The sequence below is a fragment of the Boleophthalmus pectinirostris genome, unplaced genomic scaffold (assembly GCF_026225935.1).
Source record: "Boleophthalmus pectinirostris isolate CB_2022bp ecotype Guang Dong unplaced genomic scaffold, ASM2622593v1 HiC_scaffold_5, whole genome shotgun sequence".
Classification (NCBI taxonomy): Eukaryota; Metazoa; Chordata; class Actinopteri; order Gobiiformes; family Gobiidae; genus Boleophthalmus; species Boleophthalmus pectinirostris.
The window spans coordinates 6,937,243-6,956,845 of NW_026571404.1; the positions used below are offsets into that span (position 1 = coordinate 6,937,243).

A 19,603-nucleotide genomic window follows, 5' to 3' on the forward strand; every position below is an offset into this window, starting at 1 on the left:
AAAAAAACACACCTTCGCTGTTCAGCTGATGGCACCGGACTGCTCCTCCTCTTTCTCTCCTCCCTCCTCTCTCTCTCTCTTTCTCTCTCTCTCTCTCCCTCTGTCGCGTCACCATCCCTCCTCTCTCTCCTCTCTCTCTCCTCTCTCTCTCTCTCTCTCTCCTCTCTCCTGTCCTCTCTCTCCTCACTCTCTCCTCCAGTCCACAATAACACGCGCAGCTCGGGCTCCTGCGCTTTCAGACCTGAACAGCGAAGCGCCTCGGAGTTCCGCGCCGCGTCCTCTCGCTCGGCGTCTTCTTTGCTTTGGCGATGCGTCAGTGATGAGACTCCACGTCCTCCACTCTCAAAACCACCACCACCACCACCTCCACCTCCTCCACCTCCACGGGAAGACGAGCGCGGGATTTGGTTCAACGTGGACCGGCGTGCAGCCAAAGTGAACCCAATTCCCGAGGATCGCCGCGCAAAGGTAACACCGACTTCCCCCTCCCCAAAAAAATCCGATCGCGTTTTTCCCCCCAACTTGACAGCCGCGCTACGAACTCTCGAGCGATCGCGTTTCTCCACCGGATCGTCTCGTGGTATCAATTATTTAAGAGCAGGGGGCTTGCGGAGTGCGAAGTGTTCCGTCTGATTTTGCGTTCTCTTCCCACCTAAATCCTCTCTAATCGGAGTATCGATCACGCTAATTAAAACGCTATATGCAATAAATTAGCTGCACGCGCTCCACAGGGAATCCGGGTACTTCCACAGGACACGCTGCTCACTTAAAGTTTAGACTTGCGTGAAAAGGAACGTGGTTTGCGTAAGATTTGATTAAGGAAATGCACGTTTTTTTTTACCTATAAAGTTGCCAGTAAACATTTTTGCACGATTGATGACTTTTTATTGTTGCTTTTTAACATTTTTTAAATAATTGACATGGAAAATACGATTTAAAATAGTTAGTATGCACGTGTTTTGGTTTGCATTTGTACATTTTTTGGAAGTAAATAGATATTTCTTTATGTCATGTTGAGTAGGTTTTATTTTTTCAAATGGAGTTGCCAGTTTTCTGGAGCTCACCTCGTATTTCTGGAACTAAATTTCTCATTCATTTTCATTTTTTCATTCATTTTTCTTATAGACTTTCCAAAAAAAAAAAAAAAAAGATTAGATTTAAAGCCCGAAATCTTGCACCGGGAAAATCAGCGACATGTTAACGAACGACTGCAATAACCACCGATAATTTTATTTAAAGTCTGTTTCTGAAATTTTATAAGCCGCTTGTATAAGTCAGACTTGAGCCACTATTTTTAGGACTTGAGACTTGACTTGATAAAATGGACTAAGACTTGGGACTCGACTCAGACTTGACTTGAGAAGCACTTTTAAATCTGAATTCTTTCTCTTCGGAGCATAATGATTCACACTAAGATCTTGTCAAGACATTTAAAAGGAACAAATAACATTTGTACAACTCTTACATACTCTATAAATACTCATATATCAATATACTATGTTTTTTTAAGTACAATTTATCTTAAAATGTATATAAATTGCAAAAATCTGAGCTATATTTGGTTGGGATGTGCACTGCCTTGAGTCTGACGATGCGATTCAATATATCACGATACATCCCGATACTAAAACAATGGACGATATATTGCAATTTATCAATAATTACTTCTACACCTTCAAGAAAACACAAATGTATGAAATATAATTGATTATTTTCTTTTAAATCATGAGAACAGCGAGCGTAACTAATGCATTTTTGTGAAGAATATTATTTTAAAAAACGATTCGGATGCATTTTAAATCAATCTGAGAATTGTGAGATGAAGTATCACGATATATCACTGAATCGATTTTTTTTTTTCCTTAAACTCCCAATCTCCTATTTGATACTTTTTTGGTTTAAAGACTTGAAATGATTTGAAGCTCGAAGCAGACGACTTGGACTCGACTTGGACTTATGGGTCAGTGAGTCGAGACACTTGAGAAAGTTTATTTTATTCATTTTGTGTTTTATACGTCACAAAACTGCTCTAAGGTTCATATTTGTAGCCTAAATTTATATTGAATTTGAAAGTTTTGTGTAAATTATCAATAACAAAGTGTTTTTTTGAGAGAGAAATGCTGAATAAATGCATTGTGTAATGAAAAAAAATAATCGTTTGAATAATCATGATTTCAATATCGACCAAAATAATCGTAATAATGATTTTTTTCCATAATCGAGCAGCCCTAGCCAAGAGTATTTTTGATAGAAGTCAAGGGTTCGTCGAAAAAAAAACTTTACTTAAGTGCGTTTTTATTCACACCACAGCCCAATGTGCAGAGTGGAATATTTACAGTGAAAAATGAGGTGGTAGAGTTAAAAAAAAAAGAAAAAAGAAGTATTTACAACAATATTTACAGTAATCGCACTTACCAAGGCCAAAAACAGACAGACAAATGACTGCAGCTTCCTCCTTATATACCCCTTAGCCCCTCCCACTGGGCTAAACCAATTAACGAAAAATGGGGTTCTAAAGGAATTAACATGAGCAGAACTGTACTGATGAACACAAATCAACTTGGAAATAAACATAATAAAAATAACTTAAAGAATCCCTCATATGGTTATCTTAAATTCAAATAAATAACTTAAAAAAACTAAATAACACCCCAAATAGACCGCAGTGATCGAGTCCGAGATCACATGTCCACCTTTAGGGCGTCACTATGCGCTATTTAAAGCACAAGCAGGAAGTGCCTCGGTTTTGGTCCCCGAACCAGAGAACGCCGCAGGTAAGAGTGCTGGGCAACACGGGCACTCTGAATCCATTAGTTTTTCAATATAAAACCAAAAATAAGAAAACGAAAAAACAACTGTTTTCTTTGTCTCCAAAACCAAAATGAAAAAACGGATAATGATTCGTTTTTTTCAGTTTTCGATTTTGTGTTTAAATAAATAATGGAAAAAACGGATAATGACCGTTTCCCGTTTACGTGACTTCCGTGACTGCGATGCCAGACTTTTGCAAAGCATACGGACTGAACCAGGACTGATCTAAGTCTGGGACCAGAGCGGGACCAGAGCGGGACCAGAGCGGGACCAGAGCGGGACCAGAGCGGGACCAGAGCGGGACCAGAGCGGAATCAGGGCGGACTCCGAGCTTTGACTACGAGCCTCTGCGGGGTCCGAGCCTCAGCCTCTTGTCTGGTCCCGGTCTGGTCCCGGTCTCAGTTCCAGTTTCAGTTCCGGTCTCAGTCCTGGTCTGGTCCCGGCCTGGTCCTGGTCTGGTCTCGGTCTCAGTCCCATTCTGGTCCCGGTCTGGTCTCAGTCTCGGTCTGGTCCCGGTCTGGTCTCAGTCTCGGTCTGGTCCCGGTCTGGTCTCAGTCCCGGTCTGGTCCCGGTCTGGTCCCGGTCTGGTCCCGGTCTGGTCTCGGTCTGGTCCCGGTCTGGTCTCGGTCTGGTCCCGGTCTGGTCTTGGTCTGGTCTCGGTCTGGTCCCGGCCTGGTCCTGGTCTGGTCTCGGTCTCAGTCCCATTCTGGTCCCGGTCTGGTCTCAGTCTCGGTCTGGTCCCGGTCTGGTCTCAGTCTCGGTCTGGTCCCGGTCTGGTCTCAGTCTCGGTCTGGTCCCGGTCTGGTCTCGGTCTGGTCTCGGTCTGGTCTCGGTCTGGTCCCGGACCTGGATCAGTCCTGGTTCAGTTTTTGATGCAAGTTCAGCATCACAGTCACGTAAACAGGAAACGGCCGTTATCCGTTTTTTCCATTTGTCATTTAAACACAAAATTGAACACGAAAACTGAAAAAACGAATCATTATCTGTTTTTTCAGTTTGGTTTTGGAGACAAATAATGAAGAAAACTGTTGTTTTTTCGTTTTCTTATTTTTGGTTTTATATTGAAAAACAAATGAACGATATTGCTCCGTCACAATAGATTTTAATACTTATTTTGTTACAGCTACAGTTTTGTTGCTTGTTTGGAGGAAGGAAACATTTTTATGCGACACATTTGACATTTTCACTGTTTCGATGAGTAAAATGGGCGTGTTCGATATTCACTTTGCACAAGAAGTGGTTTAACAAAGACAGACACGAGTTATTGAATCGTATCAAATCGAAAGCTCACTGTATCAGGACTTCTGGGTCAGTGACTCGAGACTCGACTTGGACTTGCCTGTACCTGACCTGGGACTTGACTCGGACTTGGGACTTACTTGAGACTTGCAAAACAACGACTTGGTCCCACTTCTGCTGCTAAATTACTAAAACTTTCCACTGTATCTTTGTTTTAAATGCGCTTTTTGAACTATAAACAACCACATTTTGATATAGTTAAAACATATTGGCTTAAACTCCGTCTTTAAATTGTAATACTTGAAGTTTTCTGTGTCTAGGAGAAGGCAAAAATGAATGGAAAATGTACTTCTGGACTCGGAGTGGGCGGTCTCTGTGGAGCTCCATAAAAATATTCTAAACTAAAAGTAAACTGTGATTATGTAAACTGTTTCAGAAAGAACAGAAATGGTCCAAATATTAAAAAAAAAAAGTCCTGCCACTAGGCCTGGGTATCATTAAGAAGTTGCTGATACGATACTTACCTCGATACAGTGCACTTTTGGTTCAATACGATATTTTTCAAATCGATTCGATACAGTTCAATAAAAAAATAAAGGCTAAATCATGTCTGTGATACTAAAAATCTTTGTTAACCCACTTCTTGTGAAAAGTTAATATGAAAAACACCAATTTTAATCATTAAAACTGTGAAAATGTCAAATGTGTCGCATAAATAAGTTTCCTTTCTCTAAACAAGCAACAAAACTGTAGCTGTAACAAAATAATCTAGTAAAATATACCAAAAAATACTCTTGCCGATATATCGATACAGCAGCCCATGATATCGATACTGTATCATCACATTAAATGATACGATATACTGATATTTTGGTATTTTTGTCAACCTGCCATGCAACTTTTCTGGTCAAATACTACTTGGAAATGTTATCGCTTTGCCTGGAATGTTTCACAGTATGGCATTAAACCTTCCTGTCGTCATGGAGACCAAACCAGACCAAGTTAAAAGCCAAATCTGTGGAGAGGCGACCCCGCTCACAGTCAAAATGCTTGTTTTTTTAAGGTATTTTTGAGCTATAAAACCACCTGTAATTGGATAAATGTAAGGCAGAGCTGTTTAATGTGATACTGTGGAACTTTCCAGGCAGAGAAATGACGTATCCATGGAAACAAGCAGGTGATGGACCCCCAACAGAAGAGTTACATAGTGCAGTTTTAACAAAAACACACTTAGATGCCTACTGTCTTTTACTTAGAACAAACCTGGTCTTATAATATCTGAAACTTTAACTAACACACTAAAAAAAAGTATCGTAAAGCTGCAAATATTCTTTCTTTTATAGTGATTTTGTAAAAAATAGGATTGCCAATTGCGATTTTCCGAGAACTGCGATTCGATTTTCAATATGTTTCAACAAAATGATTCTGTTTAATGTTCACAGTTCACAGAATTGACAAACGTGAACTAACAAGAATCACATTTCTGAATGCGTTTGTACAGATCTATGCACGGGATCAGCGTTTTTTATGCAGATTTTCTTATTTGAGCAGGGAATTACGGCACTTCAAAAACTGCAGCCGTTACGATGAGCTGATTGCGTCCGTTCAAATCGGTGTGAATCCTGCAGAACGACTTTCTTTTCTCTTTCTTGAGCGTTCTGTTACATTCACATTGTAACGCGCAAAAGGCAGCTCGGTGGTTTTCAAGACCCATCATCGAACCAAATATATCGTATCGAAGCTCACTGTATCGAGATATGTATCGTGTGAATGAAATAAAAGACAACTCTGATGAGGAAATAACATTATAACCACAGACTGTATAAAAAAAGTGGACTAAGCGAGATTGACTTTGTCCATTTATACATGCAGTCTATGATTATAACATGACTCAAAGCTCACAAGTTCGCATAATATAATAATTTATTACTTAAAATCTCTTCCACTAAAGTCTGAACTCTGCTTTGAAACATCCTTTCACTAACAGAGCACTGACTGTAGACTTTAAAAAGAACTAAGCATTGACGATTAGAAATGTCTGAAATTCTTGACTAAAATTCTATTAATTGCACAGCCCCACTTCAGATTCATGCTGTGCCCGTAACACCTGAAAACAAATTGAAAGTGATTTGCGGTTGAACTTTTTCAATTGGCCGTTGAGAGGTGTCAGGTCAGGTTTACTCAAAAACTGCACTTAGTTCATATTAAACAGTTTGCAGAGGTCCGGAGTTATTTCTCAGTTACCTTACACATTCAGAGCGTCCTAAGTAGTTTTTGAGCATTTTTCATAACTTTCAGCGGTCAGAGTGGGTCCGGTCAAGTGGTAACGGAGGGAAACGGGGCAGATTTGTTTTACATTCAAATGTCTCTTATTCAGAAACTAGAGGGACTATTGAAATAAGTAAAGTATCAGAATGTAGGAAAGAGTTACACTCCAACAGGGTAAAGTTAAACCTGTGATTCTTTCAAGTTGTTGACAAAAAATTTAAAAACTCATGTCGGTAACGGAGGGAATGAAATATGCAGCACTTTTTGGGCAATAAATCCAAACAGTGATAACTCTTGGTTCTCACTTACATATCCTTAACAAACTGGTTTGAATATTTGCTTCATATAGTTTTCTACCATATGGTACAAGATTAGGTTGAAAAACCTCTTACTTTTTGAGTAATGAGATTTTTTTATTAAGAAAGGTCATGGTAACGGAGGGAAAAGTAACGGAGGGAAAATTGTGCAAACAAGTAGAAGGTGCAGGATTTTGCATAATTTGTCGCTTTTTTCTTCCGAATACTTTAATATTACTTCAAAATGAAAGGAAACTATTTCTATAAAATATGTCAGTCCTTCCAAGCAAATTTTTATCATTTTAAATACTTTTTTTTTTTTTTTTTAATCATGTACCTTCTTCAAGACTTCAAAGATTGAATAACACAAGATATGATGAAATATATCAGTTTATTTACATGATTTGCAGGTCTTTGAAATTTGGGAAAACATTTTTTTTCCATGTTTCATACATGGTCTGTTTAAAACATATGTACTTTTAGATCCAAAAATGGTACAGAAAAAAGGTCAACAGTTTCATAAACTAGAGTACATATGTATCTGTTCAATACATTTTTATATCAGATACATTAACTTGAATTTGTGGCCTTGCTGTTTACTTCTGCTTGACTGGGCCCAGTGGTGTCTCGGTAATGCAAACAACAACCAGCATGCGAATAGTGCACTTCCTGATTCAAAGAAGACACAGATGGTACACAGTATAGATGCAAATTTCAGTTTCTTGATGGGATCTGAATCTTTTGGATCTGTTCGTGTCAAAAACTCGTTCAAAATCTGGCTCTTTTTTATGTGTATTTATTCGACAGACTACAAACTAATCACAAATAGAAATGGCCAAGGGTCGGATGTGTTTAAAATGGTTCAAACTGAAACTATTTTGACCTTTTTGAATGGTGGATAATGTCAATAAAACGTTGCACTACAATAATAACTATTTATAGACTGTTACTATGATACGAAATACGTTTAAAATGCACAAATGTTCACTCACGTTGCCGCACGCTACAGGAGAATTTGCCCGATTTAGGCTGCGATTTGCTTCTTCGTGAGTTTGGGGAGGTGTGACCCGACTTTGTGTCTTCGTGTGTGATTTTGAAGCCGCTGTGCTCCTCGTGTGTGCGGTGTCAGTGTGACTCTGAGCTTCTCTGTCAGAATGTAATCACTAAACATCAGCAACGCCACAGTAACAACGAGTATAGATAGAGTGAAAACAATGAGAACACTTTATTCCTCACCTCTCGTAAAGTGGCAAATTTAGACTGCAGCATCTCATCCACATTATCCTTCACAAATAATGACACCGAGTCCACAAAACAGCGCTGTTAATCCAGTTTGAGTCATTCTTTGAAAGTAAAAAGGCAAGAGTAGTTCCTCACGTGTGTCTGTTTACATCCACACAGCGCACGGATCGAGGTGAAGCTGTAGATTAGTGATACTGACTCTACTTCCTGTGGACTTTATCGTCAGCCTTTTATGCTTTAAAAATCATGTATGTGAAGTTTTGCACCACATTTCATATTTAGCTCTAAAAGTGTGATCAGTTCTACACATGTAGGTGCCAGAAAGTGATGGAAAATTCACTTTAGGTCATGAAAAAGTCGTGGAAAAGTTTTTAAATTTTGTCAGTGAAAAAGAGTTGAAATCCCTGAATTGTCGTCCGTAAATAAAGACATCCAGTCCACAAAACTGTGCTATTAATCCAGTTTGAGGTGTTCTTTGAAAGTAAAAAGGCAAGAGTAGTTCCTCACGTGTGTCTGTTTACATCCACACAGCGCACGGACCGAGGTGAAGCTGCAGATTAGCGATCAAGACTATGCTTCCTGTGGAGTTTATTGTTTATTTTGCAAATAATAATAACACAGTTTTGACTTGTATCTAAACTAGAAGTGCAGAGCTCTGATCTTTTGAACACTTAAGAGTCTCAAAGCAACTCGTTTTACTGTAAACAGGAAACAGCGGACATGATCACACTCACAACTTTATATCCTGTAGTCTGCAGTCATATCCTGCTACAGTCTTTGCAATTGGAGATTTTAAGTCTTGCAAGATTCTCCTCGTGTCTGTGGTGTGTGGTTTTTGTTGCACATTTAAAAAGTCGTTTAAGACCGAAAAGTCCTGTAGTGTGTGGCGGCCTTTACTTTGTTTCTGTGCTGATTCTTGTGTTGGTTCAGTGTAAAAGTGCATAAAAATTAGAAGGACAAATATTCTGTTCCTTTTAAAAATTGAGATCCTGTTGAAGACTGAAAAATCCTGTAGTGTGTGATGACCTTTAATCTGTTTCTGTACTGATTCTTGTGTTGGTTCAGAGTAAAAGTGCATAAAAATTGGAAAGAAAGAGATTCGGTTCTTTAAAACTGAGATCCGGTTCCATTCGCTCACATTAAGTAGCCGTTCAGAAGAGCCGGCCTGTTCACAAACGTCACATCACATCACTAAGTCCGCAGCTTTTTGACTTTTTGAACTCAAGCGCTGTTTATGTGGATGTAACAATAACCGAAATATCGTGACATCGTATCAACAAAAGTCTCAGAATATATCGAATTGCAACTTCCTTGGCTTAAATGCATGGTTTTATAGCAGCAGCATCTTATAAATATAGGAAACTACATATCCCATGATTCATTTCAGCACAGACAACATGAAGAAACTTGTTTTTTAGATGAATTCTCGGGATTGTGACGATAATAATTCACACCAAAATCTTGTCAAGAAGTTTTAAAAGCAGAAACATGTCCTATCTCCAGAATATCGCAATAAATATCGTACCGTGAGATGCATATCGTGATAATATCGTACCGAGAGATTTGGATATCGTTACATTCCTGCTGTTTATTCAATATATCTGTACTGGGGCAATGCTCAATTACACAGAGAAAAAATTCTGGCACAGACACTTCAATGTTGGAGAGTGAAGTTCGCTCTTTGACTCAGAAGTTGACATTTTGACCATTCTCTTGAAAGCTTTTCATTTCTGTAAGTTTTTTTTTTCTTTTTTTTTTTTTTGATCCCGCCTATAAAACCATGAAGTGTGAACTAAAGCTGTCAAGAACCTCAACAGCCTCAACAGCCTATGTTAACTGTCAGAAAAAACGTCAACCGCGTTTTCTTATGCAGCAAGTTTATCACAAAGTTGAAAATAGAGCTGGTTTCAGATAACATCACAATATTCTATAGGCCTGTAACACTTTATACAGTTGCAGGCATCTAAAATGAATACAGTTAAATTCATGTTTTTGTTGTAACACAGGGACTTTGTGGGTCTCTTTTACTTATAACCATATCAGTTTGTCAGAGCCTGTTCCCGTCAGATCTCAGAAGCTCAGAGGTCGGGCCTGGTTAGTACTTTTATGGGAGACCACTGGGAAAATCGGGAACCACGGGGAGGCGCAAGTCACAAAAACTGTTGTTGTGTCCTTAGGCATGACACTTCACCTACATTGCCTAGTATGAAAGTGGAGTGTATGTGAGTAATCAGAGGGACGATGGCACTGATGGGCATAGTAGCAGCTGTGGCTACCACCAGGTCTGGAGTGAATGAATAATGATCTGTAAAGTGTCTTTGTGACAAGTGCTATAGAAAAAAAAACAAAAAAACCTAAACTTACTATTGATACTTTGCAGTTGGGGGGGGGGGGGTTCGACATGTATGTCCATTAGTGGAATGTTCATCAGTTACCATGGTGACACAAAAAAGTTTCAGATCATCTGGGAAAAAAAAAAAAAAAAAGATTTAAACAACACATATGATCCTGTATAGGTGTTTTATTTCAACAAAAAGCTCAGAGTGACTAACTGTTGACTAATGCTGTCTGAGAGACAAGAGAGACATGAGAGAAAATCTGCTCATCTGTTTTAGTTCCAACCAAATCGGTTCTTTCTGGTCTAAGGCTGTGCAATTAATTGAATTCTGATCTGCACGATTTTGATTTGTGTGTCAAACGATGTGTGTGGTGTGTGGTTATGTATATATATATATATATATATATATATATATATTTTTTTTTTTAATATAGAGATACATTTATGTTTTTCTATGCCTTATGGCCCTATACACTCAGAGTGTTTTTTTTTTGTTTTTGTTTTGTTTTGTTTTGAGAGAGAGAAAGAGCAATGCTGTATAAATGCCTCATTTAACTAAAAAAAAATAATCATTTGAATAATTGTGATTTCAATATTGACCAGAATAATCAGGGTAATGATTTTTTTCCATAATCGAGCAGCACTATTCTGGTCAGATTGAGTTGAAATAAAGCTCAGATTAAAGTCTAACAAACCTTAGATAGAGCAGTGATGTGTCACTAAAATAGAAATGATCAGGTTCAACATTTGTGCATTTAGCTTTTGGATATGTGATTGTAAAATACAATGTGATCAATAGAGAAAACTGTCTCTTGTCCCTATCTGAGCATGACATCATCACATTCTAAAATCTGAAAACTCTAAGCAGGACTGTTAATAATATGCATTTTCATTTAATTCTAATAAAATGTTGCTCTTCAGTTTCTTGCGGTTTGGAGCTGAGTTTGGTCTACGGCTGATGCTTGTATTTTGTCTTTTTGTGGTGAAACGTACTGAAGCGGAAAGCATTCGTTTGCTAATTAAGTTGAAGTTCATTCAAATGTCAGTGTTGTCAGCGTTCTTGAACCTTATTAAATCACATTTCAATTGAAAAGAAAACCGACACAATAATTGTCAATGCTCAACATGAGGAAAAACTCTCAAGTCATATTTAAAATCCAAACACAACTAACATCGTTCTTAAAGGCTCTGTACACGATTTTTACTGTAATAAAACGTGAAAAAACAGAAGCACCGTATTTTTTGAACTATAAGTTGCACTCAGTTCCTTGTTTCTGATTTTATAAAAATAAATTTCCCTCAAAAAGTGCGACTTATACATGTTTTTTTCTTCATTACGTATTTTTTGGCTGGTGCAACTTATACTCCGGAGCGACTTATGGTCCAAAAAATACGGTAGTTCATTTTAAACAGTTTGCAGTGGTCCAAAGTTATATCCCACTTGCTTTATGTATTCTAAGCATTTTAATTATTCGCCACAATGAGTTTATAAGCCAAATCAGAACAACTAGCATGCTAACTAGGGCCAAACTGATTTTATTTTTTAAATTTTTTTTTGTGGCTGATATGATACTGATAAAACAGGAGTTAGAGGCACCGATATAAAACCCCCCCGATATATTTAGTGATGTAAAAAATGACCCTGTACTATAGAATTAGATGCAGACAGTACAGACCATATACAAAAGATTTGTTTTGACCTCAGCAACTACTATACAATTATCTGTACTGGCAAATTTTGCTCGAATACATGACCATTAACCAATAAATTGCCTACTTATAATTGGAACAACCACAAAATATCACAAATTAGAAGAAACTGAATGACTATGTTGTTGCAATATGTAGATATAAAAGGAGAGACTTTCGTTTTTCTCCTACAAAATGAAGTAAAGACCCATAAACGTAACCCAAACTACACGCTATAAAGTTTAACATCAGCCTGTAATCTCACATCGAGAGCACATCGTACATGCACAAGGCTGAAACAGGATAGAGTGAGGATGACTTCAAGGTTAAAAGAGTTTTGATGATACTTCGTGCTGGTGCCATAGGAAAAGCCCTGATGTCACTGATGCAAATGTGACCAGTGCATTTGTTTAGGCCTCTGTGGGTGTGGGCCCTATGGAAATCACAGAGCGGAGTTTTCTTTAAGGTTTAAGGTTTGTTTTTGTTGTATTTGCTTTGGGGGTTGTGACAGCAGCCAAATTGCCCTACCACCAGGAATCAAAACTTCAAGAGACAAATATGTTTTTCAGTTATAGCTCTTAGAATGACTGTTCTTATGAAGGTGTAAATATAAAAAAAACAAAAAAAAAAAACAAAGAACTAAACCTGCTAGTTTAACGTTTATCGGCACTAGGGATGGGCATTCGATTCATCATCATCATTATTACTATGACTAATCTGCATAAATAAGATCAACTTTACAACATATAAACATAAAAACTGTAGAGCCACATCAGCCCGTTTGACATTATAATGTGTTTAATGCAGCTTTGACACATTTGTTTACGTTTTACAGAAATTAAACTTAAAACCACATGACTCATTTGCATAAACTATAAGCTCTGAAAAAAAAAACAGGTCTTTCCTTGTGCGCTGATGCGGTTCAGCTTCTGTCGGACTAAAGGACACGACTCAGTGGAATATGAGTGTTCTCTCTGTGACAGAGGGATGTTGATGATGATGATGGTGAGTGTGTTCTGTGTGTGTGTCGTGTTGGAGATGGTTCATGTTTTCAGAGATCAGACGTGTGCAGGTTTAGTGCAGCTCTTTATTTAACATCATTTCACTTTATTTATGTTGGTCACTTTATTTATTTTGGCTTCTGTTGTGATGAAAAGACTGAAAAGTGTTTGTCTTTTGGACACATGTGACTCAACTTTATGTTGCAGTAACCAAGATACTGCTAAAACACAATGGATTCCAAGCACTCCAAAAAAGTAGAAAAAGTAAAAAAAATCGTACAAGGAAAAATATTGTTAAAAGGCCTTTATTTGAATGGCCAAAGCCAAAATGTTTCAACCTTAACTGGACTTCATCAGGGCTTAATTGTGTTTACATGCACCATGATGATACCGGGACACTCAAAAAACCCGATCAAACCCGGGACACTGATGTGATGTAAACACACTCACTGAGAGGAACAGTGTCTCCAAGGAACCAGAGCCCAAACGTGGAACTGTGAGACACAACTCCAGTGTTTGTGTCAGACGCAGCCTCATCTCCTCACGCTACACACAGAAACCTACATTCAGTTTGTTGATTAAAATGAACATGTTTGACGAAATTCTTAATGATCAATTATCGGTTAGTCGACTAATCATGCCCATCCAAAATCAACACCGATACTGAAAATATTGGTTGATATCAGCTTCAGTCATTGATAAACTGGTACAATAAGACAATTTAGATGATGTTAACCCAAAATGTCTCATAATAAAACACTTGTACTTTTACAATCTGTTCTGTTATTACTTTAAAGTTGCATTTTGTAGCTTTTCTGGTGGAGGGTCCATCAAATGCTTTTCTCCATGGGGCTGTTATTGCTTTGTCTTGATGTTTCACAGTATTACAAGATTTAACCTTTCTATCTTCATGGAGACCAAACTAGACCAAGTTACAGGTCAGATCTGTAGAGAGGCGACTCCCACAGTCAAAATCCCTGCTTTTCTAGGTATTTTTGAGCTATAAAACCACCTGTAATTGAATAAATGTTACAGTTAAAGCTGTTTAATGTCATTTTTTGGAACATCCCAGACAGAGGAGTGACAGACCCTCAACCAAAGAGTTACACGGTGCACCTTTAAATGATAAATAACTTTTCTAAAACACATTTGGATCAGTTTTACCTTACGCTGTTTGTGTTTAAAGGAAATCATTTGCCCTCGTTTCGGTCGATATCGGCAGATAAGTATCGACTTTGATATCGGAACAGAAGAAGCATCCCTAATATGAAGCTGGAATCCCAAAATGGTGTAGCGCAGAGAAAGTGCTTTTATATGTTGTGATGTTATTGTTGGCAGAAGCAGAGTTGACGCAGGAACAAGGTAGACGATGTAATATCGAGCTTGAACTGAAGTTACGTAATCCTGAGTTCATGTCTAATTAAGTACACTCCACTTGTCTCCCAGTGTTCGTGAGGAAACCAGGCTTAAACAAAAAGTAGAAGCAGGATCGCTGATGATTACTGAACTTCTTCACCGTTCTGACCCGAAACATTTCCGAAGAGTCATGTTTTGACAGAACTGAAATTACAAAAGTGATTAATGCTAATGTGCTTTTCATTGCACATTAAAGAGTCATTAGCGAAACATCTTATAGCAGTTCGGAGGCATAAGACAACACGGAGAGCTTCATCTATTTATCAGGACGCAGTAGTTATAGCCGTAAATGGTTTTATTACGTTTGATTTGGTTTTAATGACACATCACATTTGTATAGTTTATGGTGTTTTCCCCTTAAATATTTAGCGTTAATAATCTCTCCATGGAAAAGCTGTAACAAATATCAACTTTTACTTAAGTTTTGTTAAAAATGCTCCTAAAGGAAATAGTCTCACTGTGTAACATTTCAGCCAAATAAGATGGTAAAAAGGGAAATAGGAATGGGCATTTAATTAAATTTTCTTAATCGATTGTCGGGAGAATTACTGATTGATTGACTGATCGATTAATCATTAATGTTTTTATATTGGAATTATCATCATTATTATTACTATTACTAATCTGCATAAATAAACTCAACTTTACAACCTAAAAAAACATAATCACTCTGGAGCAGGGGTGTCAAACTCATTTTGGTCCAGGGGCCGTATCCAACTTACTTTGATCCCAAAGGGGCCGGATCAGAAAACTCATGTCATATAAACCCCCAAAATAACAATAAGTTCAAATATTTGTGCAGAGAAACACAAATCTATTACAGAAATCTTTTTTAATTGATGAACTCTTTCTTATTATAATATTATAATATTATGAACAACCTGAAACTTTAAGAAAAATGCAATTTCAACACAATGTTTTAACATGAACTTGTATGTAAATAGGAATCAGTCAGTTTTTCTTGTAAAATCCTGCACTCGGCTCCACTTTTCTCATTTTGGACATTTTTCTGATGAGGGTGTCACGGTCAACAGTCAAAACGATCGTCCTTTAAGAGCGTTTGGAAAGAGACAAGTCTTCATTTGTGCTGCTCTGGTGGGAGGGGCCACGTACAGAGACGCTGGAGACGCTGCTGTGATAAACACCACAGAAAATTAACAATATTTTAATAGAAAATATGATTAAAATATTTTAGTAGAAAATCAGCCGAAGGCCAGATTAAAGGTCTTGGAGGGCCGGATCTGGCCCCCGGGCCGTATGTTTGACTCCTGTGCTCTAGAGCCACATCAACCGGTTTGAGATTATAATGTGTTTAATGCAGCTTTGTTTTACAGAAAGGCTAATTTGCATGAACTATACATGCACAGCTCTTTATTTAACATCATTTCACTTTATTTATGTTGGTCACTTTATTTATTTTGGCTTCTGTTGTGATGAAAAGTCTGAAAAGTGTTTGTCTTTTGGACACATGTGACTCAACTTCATGTTGCAGTAACCGGGACACTGCGTTTACATGCACCATGACGAAACCAGGACACTCAAAAAACCCGATCAAACCCGGGACACTGATGTGCTGTAAACACACTCACTGAGTGGAACAGTGTCTCCAAGGAGCCAGAGCCCAAACATGGAACTGTGAGACACAACTCCAGTGTTTCCTTTCCAGCCTCGTCTCCTTACGCTACACACAGCAACCTACATTTGGTTTGTCGATTAAAAATGAACGTAATATTCCAATGAGGTTCATTTGGTCTTCCAATAATTTATGTTATTAGGTTCTTTTTTCAGACCAAGAGTTTGCAATATCACATGACCAGTCTGAGGAAGACCGTTAGTGAGCAGTCGAAACTGTCAGGTATGAAAACAAACTCTTGGTCTGAAAAAAGAACCTAATAACATAAAAATGAATGTGATCAACAAAATTCTTAATGATCAATTATCTATTAGTCAACTGATCGTGCTATCCATAATAGTAAGATAAAAGAATCACAGGCAGGTGCACACACAGAGACACGTACACATCGAGAGGGAGAGGGGAGAGATAGAGAGACATTGGATGTTTATTTAAGTGCTCATCTTATCATCGAGATCGACCAAAGTAGAGATCGTGATCTATCGATCTTACGCCACCTGCTCATCTTGCTTCTAATGTTCCACAGTATAGCATTAACTTTGTTTAACACAATGGAGAATATCGCTTTAAAGTTGAAAAGTACGTTGAAAATCGCAAGTAAGTAGAGAGTTTTGTTTAACAGTTTCATACTGATGACACTGGGCAAATTTTTTTAATCTTAAATATAATGATCTAGACTCCTGATATGCAATGAAATTTTCTATTACCATGAATTTCAGGTGACAGAAATGCTCCACAGTGGGACTTTAACGCAAGAATAAGACCAACTTTGCATTAAACTACTTTACTATATCATAACTACAATTAGAACGCTCTTGTATTTCCAAAGTCGGGCTGCACAGTTTATCTCAAACTGAATCGAAATTGCAATTTGAGTTGACACCAAACACCAAAAATATCCTGTGTCTGGAGTTGTTTTCTGTGTGCACTTTGAACACAAATGCAATACTTGTCACAAACTCTTGCCGCCCTCTTCCAAAGTTATTTAAACTGCAATTTGAGAACCACTTTGTTTCCTTAAATGAGATAAAAGCAACCAGCTAATTACAGTTAAAAGCAAATGTAATGTGGCTCAAACAGGCCAAATGTTGAGCTCAGAGGGTGAAAGTTGAGTGTGGACAAGAGCTCATCTCATTATTTTCATACTTGACTGAACAACAGAAACAAATGCGTGTCCAATCTGCAATTTGTGCCCCGGAACTAACCGAAAATGTCACAGATAGTGGTCGAGTGAAGAGCGCATTACACTGAGAGGTCAGGGCTCAGTCCACACAGCAGAAGGACTTTGGCTCCTGCTGCGATTACACTCTTTAATGCACAGTTTATTTTGTTTTATTTTGCTTTTTTAAGAGACGGGAATTAGGTTTAGGTGCATATTTGAGCATTTTTTGCAATCTATCCTGGGCCTGATTCACGACAACTCTCCATAAATGTAAAAAAAAAAAAAAAAAACTAAAAACATGACACAAAACTACAGATGTAACTATATCCAAATCTCTTGGTACAATATTATCACGATATGCATCTCACTGTACGATATTTATTACGATATTTATTGTGTGGCAAATATAATTCTAGATACAGACACTTTTTGGCTTTTAAAATACCTTTTACAAGATTTTGGTGCGAATTATTACTGTCAGAATCTCAAGAATTCAAGTAAAAACATATTTCTTCATGTTGTCTGTGCTGAAATGAATCATGGGATATGTAGTTTCCAATGTTTATTAGCTGTTCCTACTAAAGAACAACACATTTACGCAAAGGAACTTGTAATTCAATATATCGCGACAGCTCTCGATTTTATTGTGAGACTTTTGATGATACGATATCACGATATTTTGGGTTTTGTTACATCCCTACACAAAACTGTACGCAATAACTTCACAAACCTGATGCAGTAGTTTAATCAGTGGGCTGGACATTTATCGTGTTGTGATTGAGTTTTCTGAAGGATGAGTGGCTTAGCATGGAGAGCAAAGTGAGAGGAAATAGGGCTGCTCGATTATGGAAAAAAATCATTATCACGCTCAATTTTGAATTTATTTGTTTATTTATTTTTGGTACACGATGCATTTATTCAGGATTTGGTTGATGATAAGTTTATTCGGATGTTTGCATAAATGATGATAAATTGCTCTGTCATGCAGTAAATTATAAATTGCTTTATTATGCAGTAATCAACAGATACATAAGGGCAACTATTTTACAGTGCTCATCACAAGTATAATCTCCAAAAATGTTTTATAATAATAAAAAATAAATAAAAATTATTAAATAAACTAATAATAATAATAATTATTATAATTATAATAATAATAATAATTATTATTATTATTATTGTTATTATTATTATTATTATTATTATTATTTTTATTATATTTATTATTATTTATTATTATTATTATTATTATTATTATTATTATATAATATTATTATTTATTTTGATATAATAATAATAATAATAATAATAATAATAATAATAATAATAATTAATTATTATTATTATTATTATTATTATTATTAATTCTCTCTCAAAATAACAGTTTGCTATTGATAATTTACACAAAACTTCCAAATTGAAAATAAATATAAATATGAACCTTATAAAAAAATATAAAAATTAAAATGAATATAGTTTGAACATGAAATAAGGCATAGAAAAACATAAATGTGTCCAAAATAAACTATATATCCAGCTGTTCTACAATCTCAACAACAAAATATGTATAAATACGCTCATTTATATAAAAAATATCCCAAAATAAACTTTGTTAAGCTAAATGGTTTCAACTCGATTATATGAGTCTGGAGATTGGTTGACACAAATTGAAATCGCAATCAAAATTCGACTCATTTCACAACCTTAAGGGGAAAGTCAAGCGTCATAAAACAAAAAAAAAACGTATCAAACATATTAAAACAAAACTATTATGCCAAATTGACTTTTCAGACGGCGAGAGTCTATATAATACTTACACTACTATAATATTAGTAATGCTTGACTCATAAAAAGTCTGTGTTAATTACAAAATTGGATTTGCTAGAGGCTTTGAGAGGCAGAAGCAGCGTGCATATGACTCTTAACAGAAAGTAATTGAAGAGAATAATATTTAAAAAAATAATAATTTAATTGCACAGCCCAGCCTTATTATAACCACTCAGATTTTCTTCTCTCATCAAATTATTAGTACTTGAGACTGTGCACATTGTATAGCCGCTCATGTAGTCTTCATCTCTCCACAGTGAAGTATATGACCTTAATTTTAACTTTAACTAAGTCTACCGATCCTGAGAGAAGCCTGTTCATTAAGGATGTAACAATAACTGGAATATCGTGATATTGTATCGTCAAAAGTCTCACAATAATATCATGGACCATCACAATATATAAAATCTCAAGTCTCGTTGCTTAAATTCATTGTTATGGTGCAGCAACAGTTAAAACTACAGGGAGAACTACATAGACCATGATCCTTTGCTGCTTCAGTCCGATCTACATGCTGAAATAATTGTTCTTAGGCACTTTTAAATCGTAATTATTCAGATTATGATGAGAGAAAAGCAGCATATTCACAGTTTTATTTTGTATGTTTGCCTCTATAAAATATCACAATCATATCATTCAGAAGTTGCCAATATGATACATATCTCGATATATAAGCCCCGA

The 19,603-nt window shown here is 36.7% G+C and overlaps 1 protein-coding gene across 1 annotated transcript in view; it reads left to right on the plus strand.

Moving 5' to 3' along the window:
• Positions 1-208: 208 nt before the first annotated feature.
• hs3st1l1 (heparan sulfate (glucosamine) 3-O-sulfotransferase 1-like1) overlaps positions 209-19,603 on the plus strand; it is a 150,376-nt gene continuing 130,981 nt past the window's right edge. Inside the window, exon 1 of the mRNA XM_055162827.1 lies at positions 209-468. The gene's annotated coding sequence lies outside the window, so the exon portion shown is untranslated. The remainder of the gene's footprint in view (positions 469-19,603) is intronic.